Source organism: Lycium ferocissimum, chromosome 10, assembly GCF_029784015.1.
Source record: "Lycium ferocissimum isolate CSIRO_LF1 chromosome 10, AGI_CSIRO_Lferr_CH_V1, whole genome shotgun sequence".
Lineage (NCBI taxonomy): Eukaryota > Viridiplantae > Streptophyta > Magnoliopsida > Solanales > Solanaceae > Lycium > Lycium ferocissimum.
The window spans coordinates 7,988,955-7,999,457 of record NC_081351.1 but is presented as its reverse complement, the minus strand read 5'-3'; positions in this window follow the sequence as shown (position 1 = coordinate 7,999,457).

Genomic DNA, 10,503 nt, shown 5'->3' with positions numbered 1-10,503 from the left:
CCTCCATGTAAATTTTGAAAGATGTTGCGTTTTTTGGGCCTATATATGTAGTTTTTGGATTCGGTGTATCCTCTTTTCTTTTGATGTTTGGGATAAATACAATGTGGGTATTTTCGAACTGACATATAATGAATTAAGCTCGTTTTTAGAGCAATGTGGGCTTATCTATTGAGCCTTACTAACTTGAGGCCATTTTCCGGCCATTTATGTTTTTATGGGCCTTATTTTATGCTCATGAATTCGAACGTCTCCGAATCAATATCGGGCATTTTAGGCCGATATTTTTGACTTTAAAGAATTTTAACGGTGCTTAGGCTTAGTTCGAACTGCTACCGCCTTTGTGCTTGCATCGAGCTTAATTCTCTTGAAATTTGTTTAAGCTCGTAGTTTATTCGTCTTATTATGGCGGATAGTCCCTTGCGAAAGGGAATATGTAGAAACAAGAATGATTTGTGTTTTGATTCGATATTGAAATTTGACAGTGTCTAAACCGAAGTGTTGTTCTCATTTCACAAGTTCGGATGATTACAAATAACCTGAGGGCATATGTTTTTCTTCTGCCATAACAAAGAATGAATTATCCGAGCACGACTCATTTGGTCATTTGGCCCTTACAAAATAGTCTATATGGGGACAACTCATTCGATCGTTTTGCCCTTACAAAATAATCTATTCGGGCACGACTCATTCGGTCGTTTGGCCCTCGGTTTGTCTCACTGAGGTTGTATGATGTATGCCCCTCAGTGTTTATGTTTGAAGTATGAGAAGAAAAACACTATCATTGTTATCGGGTAGTCTCTAGTCCCGGCTCATGGGCAGTCTTCGACATTCTAAGTAACACGCTGTATATTGTTGCCGTATTAAAAACCTTACCGGAAAACCCAAGTCGGGACAAAATCGGGCTAAGGTAAAAAGAGTGCAACACGTGTTTTCCGACCTAAATCGGGCTATCACAACTTCGTTTGTACTACTGCCTACAAGGGTCAAATAACAAGTTTTAACTTAAGAAATTCACTAGAGTTAAGTTCATACCTCAGTAATAGTATCTCTTTAGGTGTGCTATATTCCAATTGTTCAGCACCTGTTGTCCGTCCATTGCCTTGAACTGATAAAACCCTTTACCCGTTATTCCTGTTACCTTGTACGGACCTTCCCAATTCGGCCTAAGTTTTCCTTCGTTGGGGTTCTTCATATGCAGTGTTACCTTCCGAAGGACTAAGTCCCCGATTTGGAAATGTCGGAGGTTCGTCCTTTGGTTATAGTACCTGCCCATTCGTTGTTTTTGGGCTGCTAGTCGGACTAAAGAGACTTTGCGCAATTCCTCCGTCAAATCGAGTTTCATAGCCATAGCTTCGTTATTTGATTCTTTTGTGGCATATTGGAACCTCAAGCTGGGCTTGCCTACTTCCACCAGGATTAGAGCCTCTGTGCTATACACCAGAGAAAACGGTGTTTCCCCGGTGCTCGATTTCGATGTTGTTTTGTACGCCCATAATATCTCGGGGAGAACTTCTTTCCACCTACCTTTAGCCTTATCAAGACGCTTTCTTAAGTTATGAATGATGGTTTTGTTCGTGAATTCCGCCTGCCCGTTTGCATTCGGGTGGTATGAAGTTGACATGATTTTCTTTATCTTTAGTCCTTCGAGGAAATTGTTTACCTTGGCTCTTATGAATTGTCGACCGTTGTCAAATGTGATCTCGGCTGGAATGCCGAATCGGCAAACAATATGGTCCCATATGAAAGCGATGACCTATTTTTCCCGGACTTTTTGAAATGCCTGTGCTTCAACCCATTTAGAAAAATAGTCAGTCATAAATAATATAAAGCGAGCATTACTGAGTGCCAAGGGTAAAGGTCCGACTATGTCCATCCCTCATTTCATGAATGGCCACAGGGAAAGCATGGGGTGAAGCAACTCACCCGGCTATTGTATCATTGGGGCGTGCCTCTGACATTGGTCATATTTGCGGACGAAGTTCTTCGCATCCTCTTCTATATGATAACCAATAATAACCCGCTCGGACCAACTTTCAGACCAACGAATCTGGTCCAGAATGATTGCTGCACGTCCCCTCGTATACCTCTCGCATTGCATAATCGGCTTAGCCGGGCCCTAGGCATTTGACGAGGGGGCCATAGAAGGAACGTCGGTATAGCCTACCATTAACCATGTTGTATCTCGCTGCCTTAGTTCATAGTGCACGTTATTCCTTAGGGTTCGTTGGTAGCTTCCCCTCCACCAGATAATCTATATACTTATTCCGCCAATCTCAAGTCAAACTTGTTACTTTGACTTCGGCTTGATTGTTTTCTATAATCAAACTCATCAATTGGACAACTGTGCCCAAGTTTAGTCCCTTCATTTCTACCGAGGAGCCCAAGTTAGCCAAAGCATCTGCCTCAGAGTTTTGCTCTCTCAGTGTATGTTGTAACGACCATTCTTTGAATCAATGTAAAACCACTTGAACTTTTTCCAAGTACCTCTGCATTCTATCCTCTTTTACCTCGAACGTCCCATTAATTTGGTTCACTACCAAGAGGGAGTCGCATTTTGCTTCAACGACATCGGCGCTTAATACCCGGGCTAACTCCAAACCTACAATCAAGGCCTCGTACTCGGCTTCATTTTTAGTCAATTTCAACACTTTTATAGATTGACGTATAATATCTCTGGGCGGGCTTTTTAGCATGATACCGAGTTCGGACCCCTTTACGCTGGATGCACCGTCCGTGTGTAAGGTCCAAACCCCCGATGTTTTTCCCGAGGTTAACAGCAATTCTTTTTCCACCTCGGGTATCATCGTGGGGGTGAAATCTATCATGAAGTCTGCTACGATTTGAGACTTTATGGCTATTCGGGGTTTGTACTCGATGTCATACCCACTGATTTCGACCGCCCATTTTGCTAACCTACCGAATAATTGTGGTTTGTGCATTACGTTTTTTAATGGGTAGGTAGTTACCACGCATATGGGATGGCATTGGAAGTATGGTTTCAACTTTCTAGACGCACTTAACAATGCTAAAGCAAGCTTTTCCAAGTGGGGATAACGCTTCTCGGCATCCCCTAAAGTTCTACTAACATAATAAACCAGAAATTGCGTACCTTTTTTCTCTCTGACCAGGACACCGCTTACTGTGATCTCAGACACAGCCAAGTCCAAGTATAACTGCTCGTCAGCCTTCGGCATGTGTGCGTAGGGGTGGGCTTGACAGATATTGCTTCAAATTTTCTAAGGATCATTGACATTCAGGTGTCCATGCGAAGTCACTTTTCTTCTTGAGCAGGGAGAAGAAACGGTGACTTTTGTCTGAGGATCTGAAAATGAATCTGCTTAAGGCCGCGATTCACCCAATCAGATTTTGTACGCCCTTCACATTTTCAACCACCGTAATGTCTTCGATGGCCTTTATCTTATCCGAGTAAATTTCAAAACCTCAGTTCGACACCATAAATACTAAAAACTTTCCCCACCCAACTTCGAAAGCACATTTCTCCGGATTCAGCTTCATGTTGTATTTGCGCAGAATATCGTAAGTTCCCTGCAAATGCTTTAAATGGTCCTCTGTTTCCATGGACTTAACTAGATGCCATCAATGTAAACTTCCATTATTTTTCCTATATGTTCTTTGAACATCTTGTTAACTAGGCATTGATAGGTGGCTCCGGCATTTTTTAATCTGAAGGGTATTACATTATAACAATAAGTCCCATATCTTGTTATGAAAGATGTTTTCTCCTGATCCTCCGAGTTCAGCCAGATTTGATTGTACTCGGAGTATGCGTCAAGAAAACTTAGCAGAGCGTGTTCGGCCATCGTATCTATCATTCGATCGATGTGAGGCAAAGTGAAAGAATCCTTCGGACACGCCTTATTCAAATCTATAAAGTCGATGCACATTCTAAATTTATTACCTTTCTTTGGTACGACTACGATGTTTCCTAACTAGTGCGGGTATTTGACCTCCCAGATGGACCTTATTTTTAACAACTTTATTACCTTCTCTTTGACGAATGCATGTTTGATCTCGGACATTGGCCTTCGTTTCTGTTTTACCGAGGGGAAACCCCGGTCCAAACTTAATCGGTGAGTGGTTACTTTCGGTGGAATTCCTGTCATGTCCAAATGGGACCATGCAAAACAATCCGAATTAGCTTTAAGAAATTCAATCAACTTACTCCTGAGCTCCGGCGTAAGTCCCGTGCCCAGGTATACCTTCCTATCCGGGAGATGGATGAAAAGGACGACTTGTTCCAGCTCTTCTATTGTTGACTTCGTTGCATCAAATTTCTCTGGCAGCACAAAAGATCTTAGTATGCCGAAGTCATCTTCCACTTCGGCCACCGTATTCTGTGATTGCTATTTGGCCTTTTTCGTCTGCGCCTGAATTCATAGTGCAACTTGCTGTTGGATCCTTCGATGCGGGTTCTTTGAGTGCTGCTTCCTCGACCGCGAACATCCCTTTGGTGGCTGGCTGCTCTCCCTAGACTATCTTTATCCCATCAAGGGTTGGAAATTTCAGCATTTGGTGTAGTGTAGAGGGCACTGCTTTCATTACGTGTATCCAAGGTCTCCCGAACAAGGCATTGTACTTTATTTCTCCATCACTGATGTAGAACATTATGTGTTGCACAACTACGGTTGTATTCACAGGCAAGGTGATTTCTCCTTTGGTGGTTTCACAGGCCATGTTGAACCCGTTCAAGACCCGGGTAGTTGGTACGATTTGATCCAACAGACCCAGTTGTTCGACGTTCTTCCATCGGATGATATTTGCCGAGCTACCTACATCAATTAAAATATGTTTAACGTGAGTTTTATTTATAAGTATAGAGATTACCAGGGCGTTATTATAAGGCTGGGTGATGCCTTCCACTTCCTCGTCGCTGAACGAAATGAATCCATCCGGTACGTAATCCCTGTTCCTCTTCTCCCTCGTGATAGAGAATTTTGTCCTCTTCATGACAGGTCCTCGAGGTATTTCAAACCCGCCAATGATTATGTTGATATGCTGAGGCTCTTCTGGCTCAACTTTTTTGTTACATTCCCTATTCTTATAGCTATTTCTTTCTCGTTCACTCAAGAATTCTCTGAGATGACCATTCTTGAGTAACCTAGCTACCTCATCTCTTAATCCCTTGCAATCGTTGGTCCGATGTCTATGGGTACCATGATAGTCACATATCAGTTTTGGATCCCACTATGAAGGGTCGGTTCTAAGTGGTCTTGGCTATGTTGCTCCTTCAATCTTCCCAATAGCTGTCACCAGAGCGCGAGTCAACATTGAAATTATATTCCGACAAACTAGGGCTTTCTTCGGTACTTGAGATTGCTGCGTTGTTGTTTTTGTATTAGAGGCCCCTGCTTGATGAACTTCGATCGTTTTGCCTGTCTCCTCGGTCGCTCCACCTGTCTCCTCGATTCATGCTAAGGCCAGGGGCACTTCTAATTTTTTTCGATCGGAAGCCAGACCTTACCGGCTAGTAAGGATGATACTTGTCCCTTGCAGGGTTGAACTCTAGCTCAAACGGCCTTTTTGATCTGTCATTCTTTATTCGAGTTACTAGACCCGGTGGGAGTCCGAGCTGATCATCCCCTACTCTGATTTTTGATTCGTATTTGTTATGCACATCTACCCAAGTTGTAGCACTATATTTCAATAAATTCTCCTTCAGTTTGAGGGATGTGTTTGGAACTTGTGGGATTAAGTCCTTTCATGAATGCCTGGGCAGCCCATTAGTCAGGAACCGGAGGCAATAGCATTCTTTCCTGCTGGAACCTAGTAATGAACTCTCTGAGTCGCTCATCGTCCCTTTGAAAAATCTTAAATATGTCCGCCTTTCGTGCTTGTACCTTCCGTGCCCCCACGTGAGCTTTCACAAAGGCATCCACAAGTAACTCAAAGGATGGGATGGAGTGTTGGGGTAATGAACAGTACCACTGCATGGCCCCTTTGGTCAAGGTTTCACCGAACTTCTTTAAGCTTACTGACTCGATCTCATCGTCCTCGAGATCATTCCCGGCTATATCACATGTATAGGCAGTAATGTGCTCTTGCGATTCGATTGTTCCGTCGTACTATGATATGTCTGGCATTTTGAATCTTTTCGGGATCAGCTTTGGTGTGGCACTCGGAGGGAACGGCCTCCTCACAATGTATTTGGTTTCTTGTCCGATGAGGATTGGAGGCGCTCCCGGGATCTGATCCAGCCGGGAGTTATAGTCATCCACCTTTTTCTCGTTGGAATCTATGTCAAATCTTCTTCGAGCATTCTTATCATCTCGGATGACTCGCCAGCGGCCGGCCTGTCATGACTATCACTGACCTCCATTTCCCTTCGAACTGGTTCTGACACTCGGTTCGGCTCTGGTGCCAACGCGTTACTGAGGTCCTTTTAAAGTCGCACAATGGCCTCTTGCTGCTGCATGGTAATCTAGTGTTCCTGCAACAAGGTATAAATCAGACGCAAATTAACTTCCTCCACCGCCCCTTCAAGGGCTCCACCCCTATCCACTCCATTAGCATGTGGATTTTGGTCGGGCTGGTCGCCCACTGGATCAGCGGCGGGCACTTTGTTGGGTGGTATCCCATTGGGGTTTATGTTATGCTCGCTAGATTCATCTTCATTGAGGTGAACAGAGTGACTTAGATTCAACATGCTGATCCTGAAATCACAAAAACTAATAAAACTAGTGGAGGTTGTCCAGCACACGAACCATCACCATTATCCTTAGCCCCGCGGTGGGCGCCAAACTGTTTACCCCTCAAAAGAGAGCAACAATTGAATTTGTACGCGATTTAAAGGAAACGTGACTAGGCTTGTTAGCAAGATAAATGGATAATCAAAAAGTAAAGAATAACGAGGTAAATTAGAAGGATAGCCTATATAACAAGAGTGCAAGCAACTGGTCCGAGCAGAAGAAGGATTTATCCCCTTGCTTAGACTAAAAATAGACCAGAAGTAATAAAGCTTTATTGATATCGAGCCTTTGCTATGATATTCTTAGAAGTGAACTACTAATTTCAGAAAGATCGAGATGCCCTCTAATGGGGCTGTTACATATGTATTTATAGTGCCAGAGTCCTACACTAACTGAATAACATAAGCTCCAACTTGGGTAAATGGTTTTGAGGATATCGGGCACGTCAATTGAGGACGTGATTCTCGAAGATAAATTCGTGAAAGATAAACTATCTCAGATTTGGACTTATCTTCTCGGACTCCCTTTGAGCAGGCTCGGTTTGTTCCGTCCGTCTACTCGGACTGATCCTCGATCACCCCGTATGACCCTTCATCGAATCGGGGTGAATTCACGGGCTTACACCGTACACACAAATAATGCAACTAATGGAACGAAAGAATATTTCAACAGATATTGGAACAATTCATTTTACAAAATCAAATGATTTGAATATCAATGCAAGTTGTAGAGAAATTGATTAAAATAAAATTTAATAGAAACACCTCAAAAATAAATAGGGATCTGGTGAATTTATCTTTTGTTTACAATAATCCACTGTTTATTCTTGGAAGACACAATGTCAGCGACAACTTTATCCTCTTAAAAATGTAATAAAAAATAACAAATTTATCTACTTAAGAATAAATATCAAACCTTATCCGCGAATGGATAATATATTTTATTTAAAAAAAAAAAACTAAAACTTATCTATTACAGAAATATGAGACAGTAAATTTATTTATACACTAATTTATCTATTAATGGGTAATTATCATACATGGTAATAAAACAAACACACTAATATCTCATAAAATCATGATATCTAGAAAATATATTTTATAAAATTCTAATTTTCCCAGTCTTAATATCAAGAGTACAAATTTTTGTACTATTAATTCTTAAAATAGAAAAATATAGCTTTCTTTTCTTATGAGAAAATAATTTTTATCTTTATTATAAAGAAAATCCCATTTATAAACTTCCTCATATCAAGTGTATAATTTAAAGCATAATTGGAAGTAGTAACAATAGTAACTACCCCAAATCATACTTATCAAATCGTTCAGTCTCGACTGGGATGTGACACCGTCATTGGCGCCTACGGTCCTCCAGATTTTGTGCAAATGCCTGAATCTGGGAGATATCCATGTTATCATTCAATGCAACCATAGTACAAGCCTCAACATAATCTGGGTGTAGCCCAGCTATAAACCTGTGAATCCTGGCCCTTATCGTCTCAAGCAAAGATGGAGCGTATCTGGCCAAAGAGTCAAACCGAAGTCAATACTCGCGAGCACTTGTACTACCCAGTTGAACTGCTAAAAACGGATCCACCTGAGCCTCTCGTATCTCCAACGATAAGTAATGATCTAAGAAGGCCCCGAGAACTCAAACCAAACTGCAAGGGGTGCGTCAGATCCCCTGGAATTCTCCCATCCTTCATACCATAGAACAACTATGTCTCGTAACTTGAAGGCCGCTAACTGTACTGACTCAGTCCTCAAAGCATGCATCACCCTGAAAATCCAATTGAGCAGATCAATAAAATCCTATGGGTCCTCACCTTGCCTAGTCCCCGTATGCTCTGGAGGCTCCAATGCTAAGAACTCGTGAATCCTCGAGCTACCAGGCCCCTCTGAAGGTCCTACATTAGATGATGCCCCCAATTGTCTCTGGGCAACCACTATCTGAGTCAGTAACTGCAGTGCGCTCCTGATTTCCTAATCAGATGGCATGGGACGGGGCACTGGGTGTTGCTCCCCTCGGAAGCTCCTCAGGTGGAGGAGGAGTCGGCGATGACTAAGGAGGTATCTCATCCTGGGCCTCAGACTGGGCCCCGTCCACAGGGGGTACCTTACTGGTCCCCTCACCTGCTGCTGCATTATCCCGCTGACCAATCGGCATCTCTGTATACAAACACAATATGTAAGCATGAACTCAAACTCTTATGACTTAGCTCTATAGCACAACCTAGATCTGAAAGAAGGATAACAGACTCCTAAATGCCCTGTAGCTCCCAGCTTATGTAATGTGGTGCACAACACACTTATAAACAGGACTCTACTAGACACGGCTTGTAGACTCCCTAGGACAATCCTGCTCTGATAGCAATTTGTCACACCCCAACCTTAGTGAGGTGTGACTGGCACCCGGTACCTTACTAGGCCCGAGCGAACCAAGCAGTAACTCGTATCATCTATGTCTCAAAAGAAAAATTAGGCCAAGGAGGCCAACCTGCAAACATAATATAGTATTTGGGGCCGACGAGGCCTTAAGCTGTAATATATGTACTGTAAACTAACTCGGCAAGATGGGATCATCGCAACACATATACAAATAACTACATAGCCGACTAGGTCAGTATACGTCTTTGCAAGCAGCAAAAACCCAAAATAGATGTACACTATACTAATATATTGTACTGACTAATCAAGTCTACAAGCCTCTACAAGAGTGTAACTGTAACATGTTCGAGACAGGGCCCTGGCCTACTCATACTGTATATACACAAAACTCTGAAGTTGGTAACTCTGAATGACATGAAGCTTATCATAGCTGGTAATTGGCAAATCCTTCAAAGCAAGCATCCTCCCGAACTCCGTCCGAACTCGCTGGCATGAACACGTGTCCCAGCAAGGGGACGTCAGTACGAAATAATGTACCGAGTATGTAAAGCGACTAGAACTGATACTAAAATGAAATATAAGGTAACTGAACATAAATTGAAGAGTCAGTAAAGAATCCGGCTATACTTACTTGCCTCTAACATCTACTCACTAATAATACGACGTCAACTACTTAGCCCCGTGTAAGGCATCTAGATATGCATGATTAGCCCCGAAGGCAATCTGTATACATAATCATAGCCCCGAGTGCAAGCGCGCATATGTATAGCCCCAAAGGCAGTCTGTATAGCCAATAGCCCCGAACACAGTCTGTATGGCCAATAGCCCTAAAGGCAGCTATCATATCCCAAAGGCAATTATCATAGCCCGAAGGCAAACATCATAGCCCCGAAGGCAACCATAACTTTATACTCATGATTTCTATCGTTCTAACTACTTAGCTAGCTATACTAATCATGAACTCGTTCCCAATAAGGGAGAAGTACTACCATAGGGTCATGGTAATCCACATATAACTTTTACGAATAGCACATCTTTGTACGAATAGTCGAAGGTGGCTCACCAAAGGAAATCATGCCAAATATGAGAAAAAAGGAATAGCCTTTACATACCTTTAATGTCAACTTCCTTCTTGTAGTTGTGAACAATCTCCTCTACACCTCAATCTACAAGGAATATAATGATACTAGAATTAACTATAACGACACCAGAATCGTATATCGAGTGATAGCTTGTTTTATAATGAATCGGAAAGAATCTCCCCTATTTCTTTCACATCCCTCAAGTTCAAAATAACAAGAACAACAAAAAACATTCAAATTCATAAATTCCAGTCCACAAAACAACCACCAAACATCCCATACGACAACAACAACAACTTATACGATTTCCCGCCATTAATTTTGTAG